This window comes from Moschus berezovskii, chromosome 10, assembly GCF_049115385.1.
Source record: "Moschus berezovskii isolate FMDL1 chromosome 10, NW_MosBer_1.0, whole genome shotgun sequence".
In the NCBI taxonomy this organism is placed as follows: domain Eukaryota; kingdom Metazoa; phylum Chordata; class Mammalia; order Artiodactyla; family Moschidae; genus Moschus; species Moschus berezovskii.
The window spans coordinates 88,633,647-88,657,282 of NC_142469.1; the positions used below are offsets into that span (position 1 = coordinate 88,633,647).

Genomic DNA, 23,636 nt, shown 5'->3' on the forward strand with positions numbered 1-23,636 from the left:
TTTTATATCTATCCTAATTATCTCAATTTCTCCAGTCCAGCTAATATGTTTACAGACTCACATATAAGATCCAAAAGAAGGGATTTTTGCTAATGCTCCCCAGTTGCCTCAGGAATATCATTCATTTTGATTTGAGCATAAACAAAATACCTTTCAGGATTAAGAAAAAGAGATGACTAGGAAATGCAAAGAAATCAAAATACCCAAAATGCGCAATACTGGCCCTTTGAAGTCTCAGCACCTCAAAGAATTCAACTAATGGCTCATATGGTTCTTTATCGTGTTTACTTATTACAATTTTATGCTATAACCAAAGCAGAGTTCCTTGTGAAGTTAATTATTTAACTATATACAGTTACTATATAAACCATTAACTTTTTAAATGTTTATACCTCTTTTGAAAACTCTACCTAAAATTAACTGTCACTCTTGCAGGTAATTCCAGAGTATATTAGTGTAAAATACATTATATCTTTAAAATTATATATATTTTAAAGTCAGGTCTCTGTAGTCTTCTGATAAAAATGTTCTCTCAACCATGGTGGCAGCTCTAAGGATAAATATATTTGTCAAAATTCAAGCATTGAGATTGGCTACATTTGTTTGCAAACTAAAACTGAACAGGATCCACAAGAAATAACTCTACCAAGTATTATGAGGGTGTACAGAGCCAAAAAGAAAATAAAAAAAGGAGGGGGGGCTTAATTAAAAAATAAAGTCCACTATTAACAATTTCAAAGAGAAATTAGAAAAAAAAATCACTATTCCATGCTGACTTTAGGTTCCCATTGTAATTTGAGCTGCACCTATTCTACAGTGAAATACATAATGAAGAATGTTCCCTGAGATCCTGATACCTGACAATAGAAAAACAAAAGAAGAAAATCTGGATAAACTAGCTCTATTCTGGACAAACAATTATCAGTTTGCCTTGTCCCACTGCTGGGCTGCTAAAGGTGTGGAGAATGTCAAGCAGCTAAAGTGAATGGATCCTACAAAGCACACAGTATGCGATGCACACACAAGTGCAGGGCCAACCATGTGGTGTTGTTCCCCTCTATAAAAAAAAAAAAATGTTCTGGTTTTAGAAGTTGGCAAAGAACCAAAAGACATTTGAAATAACAAAATCATCTCACCACCCAATTACAACTATTAATTTGCCTCCCACTAATTCCTTTCCATTTTTTATATCATGGAGATAATCTGGAATAGAAATGGTCTTGATTCTGGTCTCAACCTGAACACAAGCATCTTGCCCTGACATTCATCTGTAAACATATGAGGAACTTCCTCTAAACATTATTTACACAGGTTACATAATAACCAATTATGTAGCTCTATCATCATGAAAGCCATTATTCCCCAATTATTGAACTTCTATATTGTTATCAACTTTTAAAATTGCCAAGAATGCAATAAATGCCTTTACATATAAAGCTTTCAACATACTTAAAATGACTTCCTGTAGAAGGGAAAGCCAAAGTTTGACACAAACGCCAAAAGCCATGAAAAAGAAATTGATAAATTCAACCATATAGCAAAATCAAATTTTCTGCATGACAAAACACACGATAAGCAGAGTTAAAAGACAAGCTAGAGTGGGGGCATGGGGGGACTATGACTCATGACAAAGTACTGATTTCCTTAATGTAGAGAGAACTTCTACAGATCAGTAAGGAAAAGACTACAACTCCATAGAAAGGTGAGCAAAGCACATGAACAGACACAGTGCATTTAGTGAAGAATACAGAGACTGCTCTTAAGTCTACTAAAACATGCTTCTCATCATAAGAGAAATGTCAAGTAAAACTATGCCGAGATTTTTCCACTTATCAGATTGGCAAAGATTCTAACACATACAATGTTGTCAAGGGTTTGGAGCAAGGCACTGTCATTCCTCATGTATTACTGGTGAGAGTTTACACTGCCTCTGTGGAAAGCAACTGGAGAGTATCAAAAGTATAAATGTGGGGACTTCCCTGGTGGTCCAGTGGCTAAGACGCCACACTCCGGATGCAGGGGTCCCGGGTTTGGCCCCTGATCAAGGAACCAGATCCCTCATGTCCCTACTAAGACCCAGAGCAGTCACATTAAAAAAAAAAAAAAAGGATAAATGTGTATACCCTTTGATCTCACAATTCCAGTTCCAAGAATATATCCTGTAGCTAGACTAATGTGCTATATGACGTATGAACAAGATAAGACAATAAAGCAAGGTTTACAAGACCAAAAGTCCGATAATACAGGACACAAGTTTCCATACATCCGTGAATGACCAACATGTGAAAGATAATTTTGATGATACAGCACAGGAAGTGAAGGACCACATGCTATTATGGGAACACAGAACTGGGTTACTTAGCTCAGAAGCAGAGTCCAATTTTCTGGAAGAGATTACTGTATGGATTAAGTAGAAAACAAAGACATCAGCTAATACAGGGATGAGCATTAAAGGTGCTATGGACTGAATGTTTGTCAAAGTATTAGTTGCTCAGTCGTGTCTGACTCTTTGTGACCCCATGGACCACATCCCGCCAAGCTCTTCTGTCCATGGAATGCTCCAGGCAAGAATATTGGAGTGGGTAGCCATTCCCTTCTCCAGGAGATCTTCCCAACCCAGTTCTGCATTGCAGGCGGATTCTTTACCATCTAAGCCACCAGGGAAGCCCCTGTGCCCACACCCCAAATTCACATGTTGAAGTCCTCACCCCCACTATGATGGCATTTGGAGGCAGGGCTCTGGGGAGAGAATTAGGTTTTGATGAAGTCATGAAAGTAGAGCCACCAATGATGGGATTAATGCTCTTGCAAGAGGATGATGAGACCAGAGTTCACTCTCTCTGCATGCACACACCAAGGAAATGCTATGTGAAGATAAAACCAGGAAGAGGGCCCTCACCAATAACCCATCCATTCTGGCACCCTGAGCTTGGACTTCCAGTCCCCAGAACTGTGAGAAATAACTGTCTGTTGGTTAGGCCACCCAGTCTGTAGTAATCTGTTACAGTACCCCAAAGCAGCTAAGATGGAAACCGGTACCAATAAGTTGGGTGCTGCTGTAACAAACACCTAAAAATATAGAAGGGGCATTGGGACTGGGTAATGGATGGAGGTTGGAAGAGTTCTGAGGTGCAATGCTAGAAAAGACCAATATTGCTATGAAGAGACTTTTGAAGAAGATTCTAGTGAGAGCTCAGAAAGCAAAGAGCTGCAGAGAAAGCTTCTAGCTTCTTAGAAAATACATAAGTATTCACAACAGATGCTGGTAGAAATGTAAATGGCAAAAGCCTTTCTGATGAGGTCTTAGAGACAAAGAATTCGCTATTGGACCAAGGAGGAAGGCAATCCTTGTTATAAACTCACAAAGAACTTGGCTGAATTGTGTTCATGTTTCTGTGTTTTGCAGAAGGTAGAATTTGCAAGTGACAAAACTGGATATTTAGCTGAAAAGGTTTCAGAGAACAGTTTTGAAGGATCTGCTTGATTACTGCTGATGCCTTATAATAAAATGTGAAAAGAGATAAATGAATTTAAGAAAAAAAATGTTAAGCAAAAAGGAACAAAGAATTTAAAGATTTGGAAGAGTCTCAGCTTATTCATATTGGAAAAAAAAAAAAAAGAGAGAGAGAGTATGTTTGGAGAGAACACTGTGTCTGACTGACCGTTTGATAAGGAGATTCGTATGGGTGTGAACCATGGACCTCACCTAATCAGCCACCCCAGCAGGAACACTGCCAGTTTGAACTGAAGGGGGAAGAGATGGGACAAAATAAAGGCAGGCTGTCAGACGTCTCAGCTCCTATAGGACCTGACTGTAGAGTCAGTTCGTTGTGATCACACACTATCCTTTAAGACAAGAGAGAAAGAAGGACACTTCAACAAGATTAAGAGATTATCAGGGCTGCCATTCCCACCACAGACCCAGCGTACATGGACCCAGAGAGGGCCAGGCTGCCCCAACCTAGGTTTCAAAGGGTGGGCCCACTGCCTAGCAGAGCTGGGTGGCTGAGGCTGGCCCAGAATGGCAGGGACACAGTTTCAACCTAGCACAGCTGCAGAGTCAGGACTGTTGCTCCAGTGGGTTCAGATGATACAACACCCACTCTTAAATGATCATTCTCAAACCTTAAGGTGCAATGGTGGAGAAGGAAATGGCAACCCACTCCAGTATTCTTGCCTGGAAAAGCCCATGCACAGAGGAACCTGTCATGCTATAGTCCATGAGGTCGCGAAAGAGTCGGACACGACTCAGCAACTATAATGCAACAACACAAGGTCTGGTGGAGTAAGCCTCAGGTTATGTGCTTACTTGAGACCCACTTTCCCTTCCTTCTTTCTGATGTCTCCCTTTTGGGATAGGAAAGTACATCTTACATCTGTCTCACCACGGTAGTTTGGGGGCACACACCTTGTTGATTTTACAGGTTCATGGCTGGAGAGGCATTTTTGCCTCAGGCTGAATCATATTTCAGGTCTCATCCATAGTAGATTTAGATGATATTTACATAAGACTCCAGATTTTAGAGCTAATGCTGAAATAGATAAGACTTTTGGAGCTCTTGGGATGGAATGAATATATTTTGCATGTGAGAAGGATATTAATTTGAGGGGTGAGCAGAGGCAGAATCCCACAGACGGGGGAGTCTGGCAGGCTGCAGTCCATAGGGTCACAGAGAGTCAGACACGACTGGAGCAACTTGGCACACAGCACGCACACAGAGGCAGAATGCTATGGTTGAATATTTGTGTCTTCCTGAAATCCATATATTGAAGGTCTAAAGGGCTTCCAGGGTGGCTCAGATGGTAAGGAATCTACCTGCAATACGGGAGACCCAGGTTTGATCCCCAGGTTGGGAAGATTTCCTGGAGAAGGGAATGCCTACCTACTCCAGTACTCTTGCCTGGAAAATTCATGGACAGGAGAGCCTGTTGGTCTACAGTCCATGGGGTCACAAAGAATCGGACACAACTGAGTGACTAACTCTTTTAACCTTCAAATGTAATGATATTTGGAGGTTTGCAGAGAGAATTATTTACATGGGGTCATGAGGGTAGAGCACTTATGATAGATTATCAAAAAAATTTAAGGGGATAATGAGACCCCTGGTGGCTCACTGGTAAAGAATCCTCCTGCTAATGCAGGAGACATAGGTTCAACCTCTGGGTCAAGAAGACCCCCTTGAAAAAGGAAGTGGCAACCCACTCCAGTACTCTTGCTAGGAAATCCCATGGACAGAGGAGCCTGGTGGGCTGCAGTCCATTGGGTCACAAGAGTCAGACACGTCTTAGCAACTAAACAACAACAGCAACGGCAAGGAGACCACGGCTCATTCTCTGGGTATAAGTACTAAGCAGAGACTATGTGAGGACATGACCAAGAAAAGAGTCCTCATCAAAAACAACCATGCTGACACTTGGACTGATCTTGGATTTCCAGCCTTCAGAACAGTGAAAAATAGTTTGCTGTTTAAGCCACCAGTCCATAGTGATCTGTTATAAGAGCCCACACTAACACGTTAGGTAAAAGGAACGCCATAAGAAGTGCAGAGATATGTAAGTGACATGATATCTACAGGGAACTATTCACTGTTTGTTATCACCAAAACCCGAAATACACGAAGACTGGTGAGAGATAATGCTAAAGAGCAACTGAGGGATCAGTCCAGACTTGAGACCTATAGAACTGTGAGGTAATAAATGTTTTAAACCACTAAATTTATGTGAAATTGATACAGCAGCAATAGAAACTAGTATCAACTTTGGTGCCTGGAAGTTGTATGTTGTTATATAAAATACCTAAAAATATGGGATAGCCTTGGAATCAGGCAGTTATTGCAGGCTGAAAGAATTTTGAAAATAAAAATGATAGAAGAAACCTAGATAGTCTTAGACTGTTGGTAAGAATACAGTCACTAAAGGTGCCATTGGTGAGGACTCAGAAGGAAATGAGGAACACGTTACTAGAAATACAGAAAGTAACACTTGAAATTGATCTATGAGTATAACACAACCTATCAAATCGCAGCTAATCTCAATGCAGAAATTGAGAAGAAGTTCCTAAAATTCATGTGGAAATTCAAGGGAACTGGAATTATCAAAACAATCTTGCAAAACAAGATCAAAGTTTGAGGGCTCACCCTTCCCAATTTCAAAACTTACTATAAAGGTACAGCATTCAAGACAAGGTGGTATTCACAAAAGACTGGACAAAGACCAACAGAATAGAACTGAAGGTCCAAACATAAACCCATTGTCTATGGCCAGTTGGCTTTTTTTTTCTTAAAGAGTGCCAATTAACTGGAGGGAAAAAAAGAGGTGTTTTTTTTTCCAACAAATGGACAAATAAAATATGACATACCCAAACAAAGAAATATTATTTGGGAATAAAAAATGAGGTACTAATGCATGCTACAGCAGGGATGGCCTTTGAAAACATTAAGCTATGTAAAAAAAAAGTCAGTCACAAAAATTACATCATGTATGATTCCATTTATTTGAAATTCTTAGAATAAGCAAGTATAGAGAGACAAAAAACAGATTAGTAATTGCGTAGGGCTGGAGGGGTAGAAGGATTGAAGGTGATGACTAAGGGGTGTGAGGTTTCATTTTTAGGAAATGAAAATGATTTAGAATTGATTAAGGTGATAGATCTACAACACTATGAATATACTGAAAGTTGAAAATGTACACTATAAATAAGTGAACTGTATGGCATACAAATTATATCTAAGTTGTTTTAAAAAAAAAAACAGAAAAAAGAAAACCACATCAAGACTACACACATCATAATCAAATTGCTGGAAATCAGAAACAAAAAATTTTCAAAAGCAGCTAGAGGAGGGAGAAAAGACATAAAGAAAGTGAAAAGACAAAACACAAATTTGGAAATTGGCTTATTGTCTCAGAATTATAAAGGACTACTATAAATAAATGAAATAGACAATCCAAAATAAAACCAGGCAAAACATTAAATGGGCATTTCACTGAAAAATAAACCAATATGATCAAGAAATAAATAAAAAGATGGTTGACCTCATCAGTTATCTGATAATGTAATTTAAAATGTCAGATACTGGGAATTCTCTGGCAGTCAAGTGGTTAGGACTTGGCGCTTTCACTGCAGTGGCCTGGGTTCAATCCCTGGTTGAGAAATTGAGATCTTATAAGTCGTGTGGCACAGCCGAATAAAATAAAATATCAGATACCATTTCACATCCCCAAATATAAAAGTCTGAATTTACTTTTCTAGAATCCTAGAAAAACTTGTGTATATGTATGCCAGGATATACATACAAGAATATTTAGGGCAAACTCGTTTAGAACAGCAAAAGGTCCAAATATCCATCAACAGGAAAATGAATAAATTATAGCATATAATGACATTCTTTATGCCAATAAAAATGGATGAAATGATAGTTTGGTTCAAAAAAGCAAGCCAACCTATAATTTATATTGTATAATTCCACTTATAAAGTTCAACAATACACAAAACTAAATATTTACAGATATTAAGTAAATCTATGAAGAAAGTAAAAGAATGATCAACATAAAAAGCTGTATAGTGACAACACTCAGAGAGAGATGAGAAGAGAAGGATTTAGGGGGGGACACAGTAGATTTCTCAGATGGCTTGGCAGGTCAAGAATCTGCTTATAGTGCAGGAGACTTGGGTTTGATCCCCGGGTCGGGAAGATCCCCTGAAGGAGGGCATGGCAACCCACTACAGTATTATTGCTGGGAAAGTCCCATGAACAGAGAAGCCTGACAGGCTACAGTCCATGGGGTCGCAAAGAACTGGACAGAACTGAAGCAACTGAGCATACATGGGACTCAAGAAGTACTTACTACATCAGGTTTCAAGAAGTAAAAATAGAGAATAGTTTATAATTTTGTATCTAGTCAATATCTCATTTAAAAAAACAATTTCTACAAAGAAAATAAAAGCAAATAGAAGAGGAAGAAGTGCAGAGAGCTACCCTTGAATAATCTTTAAAATATTTGAGAAGGAAGAGGAAAGAGAATACAGTAGTTAAAAAGGGACCAGGGTCAAGAGAATGTTTGGCTTCATTCTTTTCCAGAAGAGGAAATGGTTCAGCAAACATATGGGTTAAGGAATGAAAAGCATAGAGATTTAGAGATTAGCAGGTTAATGGTGGTAGTAGTAACAGTGGGAATGGTAGAAATTAACATTCACTGAGAGCTTGTACCAGAGTCAAAGCCCCTTAACTGCCTTAACTTATGGTTGTGCTCACAATAAGATAAGCGCTTATTTCTAGTCCCATTTTTCAAATGGGAGCACACAGAAGATAAGCAATATGTCCATGGCCACACATTTAGAAAGTACAAAACCATATTTCAAACTGGTAGACTTTGCCTCCAGAGCCGGGATTTTTATGAAGGAGAAGGTGTAACTGAGGGAGCAAAGTCCTGGAGGAAAGAAGACAGGCTTAGACCGATACTGGAGTGGGCGGCCTCTCCCTTCTCCAGGGGACCTTCCCAACCCAGGGATCGAACCAGGTCTGCCACACTGCAGGCAGATTACCAGCTGAGCCACAAGGGAAGCCTAAGAATACTGGAGTGAGCGGCCTCTCCCTTCTCCAGGGGACCTTCCCAACCCAGGGATCAAACCAGGTCTGCCACACTGCAGGCAGATTACCAGCTGAGCCACAAGGGAAGCCTAAGAATACTGGAGTGGGTGGCCTCTCCCTTCTCCAGGGGACCTTCCCAACCCAGGGATCGAACCAGGTCTGCCACACTGCAGGCAGATTGCCAGCTGAACCACAAGGGAAGCCTAAGAATACTGGAGTGGGCGGCCTTTCTCTTCTCCAGGGGACCTTCCCAACCCAGGGATCGAACCAGGTCTGCCACACTGCAGGCAGATTACCAGCTGAGCCACAAGGGAAGCCTAAGAATACTGGAGTGGGCGGCCTCTCCCTTCTCCAGGGGACCTTCCCAACCCAGGGATCGAACCAGGTCTGCCACACTGCAGGCAGATTACCAGCTGAGCCACCAAGGAAGCCTAAGAATACTGGAGTGGGCGGCCTATCCCTTCTCCAGGGGATCTTCCCACCTCAGGAATTGAACTGGGGTCTCTTGCATTGCAGGCAGATTTTTTACCAACTGAGCTCTCAGGGAAGCCCCTGAGGCTGGAGAAGAGATAAATAAATAGCAGGAGTGTGGAGAAGTAGGAAAGGGGAAAAAGCACTTCACAATCTATAGATTTTTTTTTAATGAAGTAGGCAGTCAGGTTGTTTGCTGGGAGTGAGTACAGTACAGTTGGGGTGAACTAAAAATACTACAGGAAGAATGAATGACGCTGAGACCAATCAAGGAAGAAGACATTCACATCCCTATGATACACTATTCTAGAACATTCCATTGTAGGAAATACTAGATACAACCTCCTGCACTAATTATTAGTTAGTTCTACTTTTGCTTTCTCTTGACCTTGAGTAGTTGAACTCAGGTACATTCAAAGTGTCCATAATGCAATCCCACTGGAAGGTATCTAATACCAACAAAGAGGCTGCTCAGTTTTCCTGCCCAGAACCCTTCTCGAGGAAATTTTCTTTTGTATGTTGCTCTCCTGTCCTCTGTCTGAGGAGAAAAAAACATCTCTACACACTTTTACGGAGAAGGCAATGGCAAGCCACTCCAGTACTCTTGCCTGGAAAATCCCATGGATGGAGGAGCCTGGTAGGCTGCAGTCCATGGGGTCGCTGGGGGTCGGACATGACTGAGCGACTTCACTTTCCCTTTTCACTTTCACACATTGGAGAAGGAAATGGCAACCCACTCCAATGTTCTTGCCTGGAGAATCCCAGGGACGGGGGAGCCTGATGGGCTTCCGTCTATGGGGTCACACAGAGTCGGACACGACTGAAGTGACTTAGCATAGCATAGCACACACTTTTAAGCGTAGCCTTTCTTCTGTGCTTGTCTCCATAATTAGATTATAAGCTTACTCTAGGGAATAAGTCCATGCCTTGCAAAGAATAAGCAAATAATATTTCAATACATCTCTGTCTTGGTCATCTCAATAATCTCTAAAATAAATGACAATACAGAAAGAGTTTTTTTTCCTTATGTGCCTCCAAAGATGTATTTATACACTTAATTTAAAATTCTAAAAATTTGCAACTTTATATCTTTCCAAAGTCCAATCCCTACCCAAATTATTGCAAATTTCAAGTTAGTAATTTTCCCTATAATCTATATAAGTGTATAAAAAATAAATTGTAGTCTTCAAGTGATTTCAAGTGGGTGAGGCTATTTTTTGTCCGAGGCCTACCACAAACACTTTCTTGAAGAACAAGTAACTGCGATCTGATGGGGGTGTGTGTGTGTTCATATATGTAGGTGTGTGTGTGCACACACTCAGATGTGTCCAACTCTTTGCAACCCCGTGAACTGTAGCCCGCCAGGCTCCTCTGTGTATGGAATTTCCCAGGAAAGAATACCAGAGTGGGTTGCCATTTCTTTGTCCAGGGGATCTTCCTGATCCCAGGATCGAACCCACATTTCTTGTGTCTCCTGCATTGTCGGGCGGATTCTTTACCACTGCTGCCTATGAGAAACCTTAATTTAAGGAACTGTGTTACTTTTTTCTTCTTAACAAATAATATCTTCAGATAAAATCCACTAACATTTAGAAACTAAATGAAAAAAATAAAGTATTAAATCAGTTCTCAAATTACTATGTAATATTTAACAACTCTATTAAAGTCTAATCAACCGTAGACTTTATCATAATCAGATAATGTATAGGACATTGCCTCAAGTATTTATTTCCTCAAATTTCTCTATGTGCCATGCAATTAAATTACAAAGCAAATATGTTTCAAAAAATAATGAAACCACTCAATACTGGAAACTGCAATAAAAGTATAGGACACAGGGTAAACAGTAACTACAATGTGTGTGTTTAAAGAAAAAGAATCTGTTCAGGCATATACTCAGGTGCCAGATAATTTCCACTAGCACTTTCATCACACAAATTCTACTTTATTGCTATGAATGCTTTAAATAAACAACACCCACATTCAAATGATAGCTAAGGATAACCATACATCTTCTTTCATAAACTTCATTTTTGTCACAAACACTATCTCACCTGATGCCCTTTAAAAATGTTTTGACCACAACCAACGGCAAGGAAAAAATTTCATGTTGCAACCTAATAGAAACATATAATCATGGAATAAAAGTTTTACATATTTAGCTTACTAGCTGTGACGTACTCTAAGATTAAAAAAAAAAGTTTTCTAAATGTTGGTTTCATTCTACCAAATTAAAACACTCAGATTTGGAAAAGTACTGCTTCAGTTTCTTTATTTCACTCATGTTATTTTTAACAGCATGATCCTAGGTTCTGTTCAGAAACTGAATACGATTTGCCCAAGACCCTAGGACACTCTCATGGACAGGGTATCTCTCAGCATCCACACCATTCCACATAGGATCCAAAACAATGGACCACAATCAAGGGGAGATCAAATAAAGACAGGCAGAACTTCCCTGCTGATCGACAATCAGGGTCCCCCAAAATTACAAGAGATAGTGTGGTGCAAAGGTTAGAACAGAAAATTTAGGATCAAATCCCAAATATACCACATCAGGCAAGACACTTTGGAGAAATTTAATTTTCTCAACCATATTAAATAACACGGGGTAGGGGCCCAGTCTCATGCCCATAACTCTACTCCTAGAGTCTAGAACAGTGCTTGGCAGGTGGTAGGTGCACAGTAGATATTATTAAATGAATGAATGCATGAATAAATATCTTGTTCATCTGGTGGTAAGCAGGATGTCATCCAAATACGTGATTTTGTTTTTAAATTCAGTCTGAAATAATTGGAGAAACAGTATGCTGGCAGATTCTCATTACTCTGATTAATTAAGCACGTCCCTCTTTTACCAAGAAAAAAAGGTGGGGTCAGTGGAGGGTTGGACAACACGTTCGGTATTTTTTTCTTCTCCACCTGCTATTCCTTATGAATATACATGGTATGTGTGCCCCTGTCTCTACATGCAGTATATGTGCAACAGTGGTACCCTTTTAAACTACAAACGTAAAAACTGAGCTACCCACTGTCTTGCATGTAAGTCATTTAACTCTCTCAGTGTCAAAATTAAAAGGATTAAAGAGGGTCACAGAAAGAAATTCTAAGTTATAGTGTCAATTTTTCAGCTTAACATCAATCCTGGTAAATATTTCTATAGAGGAGGATGAAATTATTTTAACTGATGCTCAATCAGATTGAATTATCCTTATTATCTATAACCTCACATTGCCCAAATAAACAAATTAGTCCTCTATTTCATTAATCATTAATTCCTCAGTTCTTTCAAGTATAGTATCATGCCAGCTTCTATAAGGAATACAAAATATTCCAGTCCTTGCAATCTTAACATGACTTATCATGAAACTATCTACTAACTATATAAAAAAATAAAATATTATCTGATTAAGTATAATCTTCCCTGGTGGCTCAGATGGTAAGGAATATGCTTGCAATGCGGGAGATCCGGGTTTGTTCCCTGTGTTGGAAAGATACCCTCCTGAAGGGAATCACAATCCACTCCAGTGTTTTTGCCTGGAGAGCTCCATGCACAGAGGAGCCCAGCATGTTCCAGTCCATGGGGGTCACAAAGAGTCAGACACGACTGACCGACTAACATATACACGTATTATTGGAATAGGAAATGGCAACCCACTCCAGTGTTCTTGTCTGGAAAATTCCATGGACAGGGGAGCCTGGTGGGCTACCGTCCATGGGGTCATAAAGAGTAGGATACAACTGTGCACACACACCATATAGTAGAGTTTAAGAGATCTGGACAAAATAATATTTACCTTCATAACTTATCATCTAAAAGTCCAGATTTCGGGGACAGCAAATAAATGACAAGTGATGAGCCATTTTCTTCATCCTCTAGTACCTATGTCAGGCTAATTATTGGAACTTAGGAATGACCTCTCTCAACACATCTCTCTAGCCACAACCAAGGATGATGAAACTTATTTTTCATATCTAGGCTCAGGCCTTCATAGGGCTAGAGAAAAGTATTTGCTTACATTATCTATCACAGGAACCCTCTCCAACTACAAACCAAAAGAACACCATCAACTTCTAAATCCATCAAAGAAGGGGTATTCATTTCTCTATGTGGTCTAACAAAATGATATTAGTTTTACTGTAAGTCTTAAATTACTTATGTCAAATGGTGATTATATCTATAAATCCAATAAAGATACTTTATAATCATAAAAACTCATTCCATAACAAATAATATGCATGAAATTATGAAAATTAATGTGTTCATTAATTAATACAAAAGTACCTAAAGTAGAAATTACAAATTTACTGACCCTTCTTGTAGTTCAGTCCCTAGAGGTAGCCATGATTAAGTTTGGTGTATGTTCTTCAAGCTTCTTTATTTATGAAAAATATTAGAGCTACTTTCTTTACAAAATATTTCTGGCAAACAATTTGTAAATGAAATATAGTATTTAAATAATAGATGACTGATAATGCAAAATTTAAAGACATTTAATTTTAGTGCCATTTTATATCTAACACAGATTAGAGTCTAAATGAAACATGGGAAAAATGCATTAAACCCAGTGCTTTTTCAACACGAAAGATGTCCCAAATACATGTTTCATCTTTCATAATGAAAGATTCCACCCAAATCTTGTCAAAGCTCAAAAAGATGGAACTTTCAATTGAAAAACATCCTGAACAGATGGTGGTACCACATAGATTGAAAAATAAATATCTCATTTGTGTTTATATGAGAAACACGAAATTTGAGAAACGTGCACTGAGAGGCACATCAATAGATATTCATGAAAACACACTTGCCCTAAAGCACAGGTTTTTCAGCAGAGAAGGAAGCTTGGTAAGAGCTTAGTTTAACACTTTCATTTTACATATAAGGAAGCAGACTCAAAGGTCACAAAGCCAAGAACACAGGCAGACCAGAACCACAACCCACTGTCTCTTGCTGTAGAAAACCTGTGCTGCCTCGGCATTCACTAACGTGAGGAATTGTCTTATATAGATGAGGGTAGGTGTTTTTGTTTTGTTTTTTTAATGGTTTAACACACAATTGCTTTTGTTTCCAAGTCTGGCTTCTTAGCATCCTGGGTGCCTCTATCTTAGGACCCCCAGCTCCCCCCAAGCCTATAATTCTTTCTTCTCCACTCCAAGCTGGATTCTACAGTCTCTTCCATTAGCGCTCCACCTACCCCTGCTGGCCTGTCTCCACTCTGTCCAGAGCCCTGCCCTTCACATTCACCCTTAGCAAAGCCTTGAGGAGGCTCAAAAATCAGAAATGTGGATGTATACATCTCCAGATTGGGGGCCACACTGTCAGAGGAATTCTAAGTGGCTCTAGGAAACCTAAACGTACAGTTCTATCATTAGGGATAATCAGGCCTAGGAGAGAGAATCTGATCCTCACAATTACCCAGCCAATGTCTTGACTCTAATACTACATTCACATTCCAAGTATGGGGCAGCCCTATAATTTCAAAGGTTAAAATTTAACCTTTGAAAGTTCACATAATACTGGCACTCTTACGTTTGAAAACAGATAACTCTTTTTCATGACGATATATCAAAAGCTCAACAAAGAAAACAGATAAAAATTCAACAGAATTTGAAGTCGAAGAAGCAACACGGTAAAAGACTATTTGTTTTACTTTTCCCTCATCTCTTCTCCTGATCCACACCCTCCTTCGAGTTCTCTTGAACAATCTAGAATTCAGAGTACCAGTTTGCGAACCACCACCTTGTATCTTTTGACACATTCACCTTCATTAAGCAGTGTCAACACCTATATAAGACAGGGTAAATGACGTGTGTAAAAACACTGTAAATTGATAAGAATGGAAAATGTTTTATTTACCTGGTGGCTGAAAACTTCATGCTCTTTTCCCCAAACATTAATGAACTATTTATAAATACTACGTTGGTACAAAAGTAATTAAGGTTTTGCATTGCTGAACTTTGCTGTTTGATATTGGAATACATTCTTAAATAAATGTGATTGCTATTCATCATTTTAATGAACATTTCTCACTTTATGTTCTTTTGCTAATGACTTATTTTAGACTAGGGAAATGTTCTACAAAAAGCAAACTCAAGCGATTTTCTTATTCAAGTTCAAAATGGGTCATAAAGCAGTAGAGACAACTCACAACATCAACACTTTTGGCCCAGGAAGAGCTAACGAACGTACAGTGCAGTGGTGGCTCAAGAAGTTTTGCAAAGGAGACAAGAGCTTTGAAGATGAGGAGCATAGTGGCCAGCCATCAGAAACTGACAACAACCAATAACTACATGAGAAGTTGCCAAAGAACTCAACATCGACCATTCTGTGGTTGGTAAGCATTTGAAACAAATTTGAAAGGTGAAAAAGCTCGATAAGTGGGTGCCTCGTGAGCTGACCACAAATAAAATCATCATGTTAAAGTGTCATCTTCTCTTATTTTACACAACAACAAGGAACCATTTCTCCATCAGATTGTGACGTGACGACAAGTGGATATTATACGACAACTGGTGTTGACCAGCTCAGTAGTTGGACCAGGAAGAAGCTCCAAAGCACTTTCCAAAGCCAAACTTGTACCAAAAAAAGGTCATGGTCACTGTCTGGTGGTCTGCTGCCTGAATGATCTACTACAGCTTTCTGAATCCTGGCAAAACCATAATATGAGAAGCATGCTAAACAAATTGATGAGGTACATTGAAAACTGCAACACTTGCAGCCATCTCTGATCAACAGAAAGAGCCCAATTCTTCTCCGAGGCAACGCCTGACCACAAGACACACAACCAACACTTCAAAAGTTGAACATATTGGGCTACGAAGTTTTGCCTCATCTGCCATATTTACCCAACCTCTCGCCAACCAGCTACTTCTTCTTCAAGCATCTTGACAACTTTTGCAGGGAAAATGCTTCTACAACCGGGAGGAGGCAGAAAATGCTTTCCAAGGGTTTGTTGAATCCTGCTACAGGAATAAAGAAACTTATTTCTCATTGGCAAAAATGTGTTGATTTTAACAGTTCCTTTTTTGATTCATAAAGATGTATCTGAGCCTATTTATAATAATTTAAAATTCACAGTCTCAAACTGCAATTACTTTTTCACCAACCTAATACCTTGTTCTATATGGGGTAATATGCATATTAAAAACAATTTTTCCCCCCTTATCACAGATAGAGCCCACCTGTGTCCCTGGCCAAGGTCTATCTCATCCATGTAGGAGGAGGGCACACCCCAGCACCAGACCCTCGGGTATGCTACCCAGAGAACTGTACCCTTTCCTGAACCAGGTGCCACCTCTCAACAAACCCCCAAAATTCCAAACCTTCAAGCTGCTGAGGATACTATTTGCCCTTTGGTCCTCCTCCCCAAAAAACCCCACAAAAATTAGCTTCATCAGCTCATGCTTTTAGCCCCTCTCCCCAAAAGCCCAGGCTAGGTAATAGTGTTCCTGGGATAAAGGTTTTTTTTTTGGGGGGGAGGGAGCAGGTGTTTGCCAAATACCGTCACATCCCTTTCCCTCCCCACATTTCCCCTCCATTCCGCTTACCTCTACATGCATCTTCTCTCTTCATTCAGCTCAAAATCCTCAGGTTTGTGGACACACAAATCGACACCTGAAGAAATCTATTATTACTGCAGTTGTACCTTCAGCCAGATGTTGATCCAAGCTGAGGCCAAGCCAATACTTTATTATCTCAGAGAAAAGTGACTCCAAATTCACACATGTCTATTGAAGCTAAAACTGGTGTAGTTGCCACAATAGTATCAAAAGTACTAGACTTTCTCTGAAGAGAAATGATCTCCAATTTGGGAGAGATGATCATAACTAGATAAATCAAAATCATAAACATCTGACAAGTGGTTAATACATACAAGCAAAGGCTGGTGGTGATATCTGAGAGTCTAGGAAACTTGAAGAGCATTTCATCAAGAGAGGCGTCTCTACCATGCGCAAGGGGGAAGTTGGCTGACCAGCCTGCCAGCAAGGAAGTCCCTGTTCGTGGACAAGTGAAGGGCATACCACAGGCGTCAGTGGCTCTGTGACACTGGCACTGAATCAGTCAACTCTTTTGTTCTCTTTTCTCAACAAGCAGCCCTCCAGCCTTTAATTGGTTTCCTCTGCCATGATGAAAATGCCTAAACCTGGCAGAAAAAAAGTAATTGGACCTCCTAGGCATTTTCATCGTTCAGATGTAACTTAATAATCTGAAAATGGGATGTGTTAAGAGTCTCATAAGTTAACTTAGTGCAACTCAAACCCACAGGTCCTATTAAGGTGCATCCAACCTCCAGACAAGACTCAAGGGCCTTTGTGTCTAAAGATAAAGGTCCCAATCAAAGTTCTTTTCTTTTTCCCCTCCCCATTCTCTTTTCCAGAGACCCTGTGACTTCCTGATTTTTAACCCCATTCCCGATAACAGAGAAGAATTGTGTATATTAATATTTTGATATAACTATTCACATCCCTGGGCTTCCCAGGTGGCATTAGTGGTAAAGAACCAACCTGCCAAATCAGGACATATAAGAGAGGCGGGTTCAATCCCTGGGTCAGGAAGATCCCCTGGAGGAGGGCATGGCAACCCACGCCAGTATTCTTGCCTGGAGAATCCCATGGACAGAGGAGCCTGGTGGGCTACAGTCCATGGGGTCACGAGTCAGACATGACTGAAGCGACTTAGCATGCGTGCAATCACATCTGTCTTGCTCCGTCTCACTGTTCACAATGTATTCTCTGGCGTTGACCCAGCAGATATAGTCATAATGCAGGCCAACTCAAGGCTACTGAACTCGACTCAACCGGACTACTCGCCTACTAGAGCTTTTTAGGTGGTGCTTACACAGAGCATTGCACATACACAGTGCTATAAATGATCTCAGCTGTTACATAACCATGTATTTACAAACTGTGGGGCAAGAGCAAGGGGCTATGGGGCGATAGAGCCTGACTACTGCCATCTTGGCCAATTGCTCTTTCCCTCCAATATCCCTAACCCTAATTCTGAGAAAGAAAGCTCAGTTGTGTCTGACTCTTTGTGACCCCATGGACTATAGCCTACCAGTCTCCTCAGTCCATTGAATTTTCCAGGCAAGAGTACCAGAGTGGATTGCCGTTTCTTTCTCCAGGGGATCTTCCTGACCCAGGGATTGAACCTGGGTCTCCCGCATTGCAGGCAGACGCTTTACTGTCTGAGCCACCAGGGAAGCCCTCCCTAACTTTTCCAGGCATTTTTGATACATTTAGCAAATGTATTCAACAAATGGGTCTGCCCTGGTGGCTCAGACAGTACAGAATCTGCTCACAATGCACAAGATTCAGGTTCAATCTGGGTCAGGAAGATTCCTTGGAGAAGGAAATGGCAACCCACTCCAGTCTTCTTGCCTGGAGAATTCCATGGAATGAGGAGCCTGGCAGGCTACAGTCCATGGGGTCGCAAAGAGTCAGACAAGACTGAGCGACTACACTTTTCAACAAACAGTTCCTGCCTATCATAGCCACTCAAGAAATCATCTCCCATGCTTTGTGAATTTCCAGAGGCCTGGCAGAGGAAGCTTTGCTTTGCCACTAATGTTCTTCTGTCCTGAAGGCTGCCCAGCAAGTGAGTGTCTTTGGGGGTAACTGAGGCGGTTCTGGGGGGTCAGGTATTTGTGCCTTTACTCTTTCATCTCTCTATCCTCAGTGCCACCCGCTCTTCCTGCATTTCCCAGGCGTGGGGGACTTGAAAGGCCATTCACACCCTACAGCAAGGACATGTCTTCTCTCCCCACCAAGGAAGATTCTCAGACTCTGAGAGCTTGCTGATCTCTTCAAGAGACCGCACCACATCTACTCCACATTTATATTAATTGCATCCCAGGCTAAATGTTAGGAGAAGGCAATGGCACCCCACTCCAGTACTCTTGCCTAGAAAATCCCATGGATGGAGCAGGCTGGTAGGCTGCAGTCCGTGGGGTTACTAAGGGTCGGACACGACTGAGCAACTTCACTTTCACTTTTCACTTTCACACATTGGAGAAGGAAATGGCAACCCACTCCAGTGTTCTTGCCTGGAGAATCCCAGGGACAGGGGAGCCTGGTGGGCTTCCGTCTATGGGGTCACACAGAGTCGGATACGACTGAAGTGACTTAGCAGTAGCAGCCTAAATGTTGACTTTCTACCTTCCAGGATCACCTGTAAGCATCCAACGCTATCCTGGGCACATATATTTTAAATTGCTCAACTGAGAAGGTTAACAATGCTGAATTGAAAGATATGAAATTGGGGGCCATCTGTACCTGAAAGTGGAAAGGTCATCTATGAAGATTAAGTCTGCTTCTTTATAAGAAAAACTGAACCAACAATGAAGGGCTATTCCCAAAAACATTCTTCCTTTATACTTTTCTGGATCTTGGTATAATATATTCTTGGTCATACTTTTTCCACTGTGTGTGTGCCCAGTCGCGTCCAACTCTTTGCAACCCCATGGACTGTAGCCCTCCAGGTGCCTCTGTCCATGGAATTTTCCAGGCAAGAATACTAGAGTGGGCTGCCATTTCCTCTTCCAGGGGATCTTCCCGACCCAGAGATTGAACCTGCTGTCTCCCGTATCTTCTGTACTAGCAGGAAGATTCTTTACCACTGCAAATTACCAATTACCATTCTAATTAAAATCTGACCCACATAAATGAGCTTTCTGTACAGAGCTACCATCCCTTCTCCCCACCTCTTCAGGGACCAGACATATATGTGAAAGGGGATACGATAGGAAATATTATTTCTGCATGAGAACCCCCAGTTGCAGATGAAAGCAGTTAAGTCACTGAACAATAAAGCTGACTTTTTTCTAGTAATATTACAACATACAACTGGAAGTTGGAGAGAGGGGTTCCCCCTTTGAAAGCTCTTCCACGTGTGATTTCCTTATGGCCTTTCCACTGTCTCCCCTTACCACCATGCAGGAATGGGCTCCCACCAATAAACCCTGAAGAAAAATGTAATCAACAATAGAAATCAACAATCATAGGAAAGTCACTGGGTGACAGTGTGCATGGACAGCTGAAATGATTCCAGCCTCTACCCCTTTAAACTCCAAGGAGCATCAACCTTAACCATCATCAAAATCAGCACCAGCATGGAGCAGGAATGAAGGCACAGGACTAAATTGCAAAAGACACAGCTTCTCACTTCAGCCCATCTATCCATTAGCTTATATGCTTTTAGCAAGTCAGCCTGTCCCAATTTCAATGTCTTCAAGTGGAAAAGTGAACGAAGCTATCTGCCCAGTTTCCCAGTGCTTTCACTAGGCTCCAGTAAGGTGATAGAAACAAGAGCAGAGGCCACTCCTGAAGGCTTTATCACAGCCAGGTGTCCAGATTAACAGCATCATAGTTGTTAATCCTCACAAGTCTCTTGGAGCTCATATTAACATCTTCATTCTACAAATGAGCAGACACAGCCAGTTAAGGCCTTTGCCCAAGGTCACTACCTAATACATTATTCAAACTCAGGGCTCTTTAGACTGTGCTTTAACTTCCACATTAGACTCCCTCCCTCTCTTTTTGAAATAACGTTGAAAACCAAGGGTCTATAAACAAGATATCTAAGACAGTAGATCCCCAAAGAAGCTGGCAGCCATGTTTGATTCACCCATTTCTTTTTGACTCTTTACCCAGTAAGTGCTTAGTCCTGTCTCCTTCTTCCAATTTTGTCAAACTCCTTTCTTCTCCTCCTCCTAGCTTTTCCTTTTCCTTGTAGTTTTGCTTTTGTGCCCTCTCCTCTATTAGATCATTTTTAAGCTTTCCTAATTAACACAATGAGAATCACTCAAAAAAAAGCATACCCTTTAAAAGTGCATGTAATTAAAAGACCTTATCTGAATATGTAAGTGGAACTAAATATTCAGTAAGAATGTAGGACACATTTACATTTTTTCTTTTCGTTTAACCACCTCTTTGTTGAATTAACTTTAGACAAAGTTGAGACTTTTACAAAGGTAAAATAACAGAAAGCCTAGTAAATTTTTAAGAGTCATCATGAAACCAAAAGTCATTTCTGCTTTAGACTGTCAGCATATGATTACACGAGAATTTCATCAGATTGAAAAATAAGAACACAGATTTGACTCTACACAGAATCCTAAATTCTCAAGTTTTGGCAGAAGGGGGCTGTTTACCAATTTCAGTGTTGCCTCTTATCCAAGGCTGATGGAGCTTCTCTTTCCTATGGGCCACAGGACACTTTGCTCATTCTATACCTATATTATCATCATAACCAGGTTATATTGTGGCCTGTTTTTACATCAGTCACCTACACTAAACAGACGGTTAGGGCAAAAAACAGCATTTTACTCATCTTTGTATTTTGAGCATGAAGGTCCTCAACACAAATTTGTTGAATAATGGAACAGAAACTCACATGCAGTAGAAAAACATGCAGCCTTGGCCAGTAGGGGTTATCACAAGACAGGCCACATCGGTGATTGCTGACTCTTGATTTGCCTAAATGAAAATAACCTAAAATCTTTGGGTTTGGAGAAGAGGCAAGATAAACGCGGTGTGTTTTTCAAACCATCCTTCACAGATGGAGCAGGCTGGAGCTTGCGTGCTTTCATCCAGGTGGTACTGGTTTTGAATTACAATTTACACCAACTCTGTTACACTGATTACCTAAAAACAAAACCCCTCTGTTTCCTCTCCAGGTATAGCCATTTGTGATTCTTCCACTCTCCTCTCAGTCTGCACGTCACTTATGGAAAAGGGCATTTATCTTTCGTTCCCACTGCACCAGAATTTTGTATTTATCCTGACTTCTCCCATTTCAACACACTCCCACACTTCTTATACTAACTTATCTTTAAAATAATAGAGGCCACTATACAGACGAAGAAACAATGTGCCTAAAATTTCTTCAACCCGCCACACGGTAGAGTCCAGTTCTTCTACCTCCTGGTTCCTAAGCAGGCACCACCAGCAAAATCCCCCAGGGAAACGTTTACAAACATGCCCAGGTCAGGATTTCAGCCTCATCACTTGCGATTCAGGACCTCTACGGTGGGCCCAACAGGGATAAAATTTTAAAAAGCTCTCCAGGTGCTTAGGAGAAGCATCTGCGGTTAGGCAGCCCCGCAGCAGACAGCGTAAATCTTGGGTCAGTATGTACTCCTGAACACTTCGGCGTTACTTCTTTCCAACGAAATGGCCAAACAGACGCGCAATCCCAGTGAAGCAGCTGCAACAGTTGTCACTTGACTCGTTTTTCTCAACAGTACAAGGGGCTCCTGTGGACCTCCTCAAACTTGGTAAACGAAACGAGCACCGGGGGTCGCTTTCCTTTCGTACCCCGCCCCCCTCATTCCGCTCCGGGCGTCGCCCAGGGTCCCGGGGGTGCCACGGCCGCCGGTCCCTTTTCTCCCGAAGTCTGTGGGGACTTCCCTCGCCTTCACTCGGTCATTTTCTTGCCAACAGCTCGGTCTCTCGGGGGAAGGGCTACGCTTGAACTTGAGGTTCTCACGTTTGGGGTGGTTCAGAAATGATTCCCCTGCGGTAATGCAGAGCTGCCGCCCCCGCCGCCCCCCAGTCCCGGCGCACCCTGAACTTGGATCCCGCCAAAAACGTGCCCCCGCGGGCCGGGCGGGAGGTGGCAGCGCCATCGGCTCCCCGGGCAACGTCGCCCGCCCGGCCCCGCGCACGAGCGCGGAGCCGCGGGCTAGAGGCGAACGGGAAGACCGCCCGGAGCTACCAGGGCGGCCGCCCGCGGCCCGGAGCGCGTGGGAGCGCCTCCCCTGTGCGGCCTGCACCCCGCGCCCGGCACCTGCCGCCCCGCGCACCCACCTGAGCGCCCCTGCCCGCCCCGCGCCTCACTTTCTTGTCCTCCCGACTGGCTGCCAAGTCTCTCTTCCCTGCAAAGTTCCCGAGCCGGACCCCGCGGCCTGGCGCCGGCAGCTTGCGGGGAAGCGGGCCGGGCCGGGCCCGGCGGCCGCGGGGCGAGCGGCGCGGCTCCGGCTCTGCGGCGCGGAAAAGGGGAAGAAAGGGCGGGGAGCCTCAGCGGGGTGATCCCCTCCGACCCCGGCCTGCCCCGCAAGCCGCACCGGGGGCCGCGGGCTCTGGTTTTCCGCCCGGGGCCTTGGCCACTCTGCTCCTCTCCCAGGGACACCATTGTCACCACCTCCAGTGGCAAAGAGCTCGGGCTCTTGGGTCAGGCCACTCCAGTTCAATTCTTGCTCCACTACTTAAACGTGTGTTATCTTAGACCACTTACTTTACCCCCTCTTTGTAAAACTGAATGCCCTTTGGCTCAGTGGTGAAGAACCCGCCTGGCAATGCAGCAGACGTGGGTTGGATCCCTAGGTCGAGAAGATTCCCCTGGAGTTGAAATGACAATCCACTTCGGCATTCCTGCCTGGGAAATCCCATGGATAGAGGAGCCTGCAGGGCTGCAGTCCATGGGGCGGCAAAGAGTCGCATACGACTGAGGGGGCATGAACAGTTATTAGGCAGTTCACTTTACCCGCCTTTGCAAAATTAGGAAAACGGTCCCGTCCAGGGCGAATTCAGACTTTAAGCGGCCTGAAACTTAAAACAGGGAGAGGAGGAGTGTTC

General features: G+C 42.1%; 1 protein-coding gene across 1 annotated transcript in view; it reads right to left on the reverse strand.

The window, feature by feature from the left end:
* PLAGL1 (PLAG1 like zinc finger 1) overlaps positions 1 to 22,939 on the reverse strand; it is a 98,096-nt gene extending 75,157 nt beyond the window's left edge. The window contains exon 1 of the mRNA XM_088840804.1: positions 22,899 to 22,939. The gene's annotated coding sequence lies outside the window, so the exon portion shown is untranslated. The remainder of the gene's footprint in view (positions 1 to 22,898) is intronic.
* Between the last annotated feature and the right edge of the window lie 697 nt (positions 22,940 to 23,636).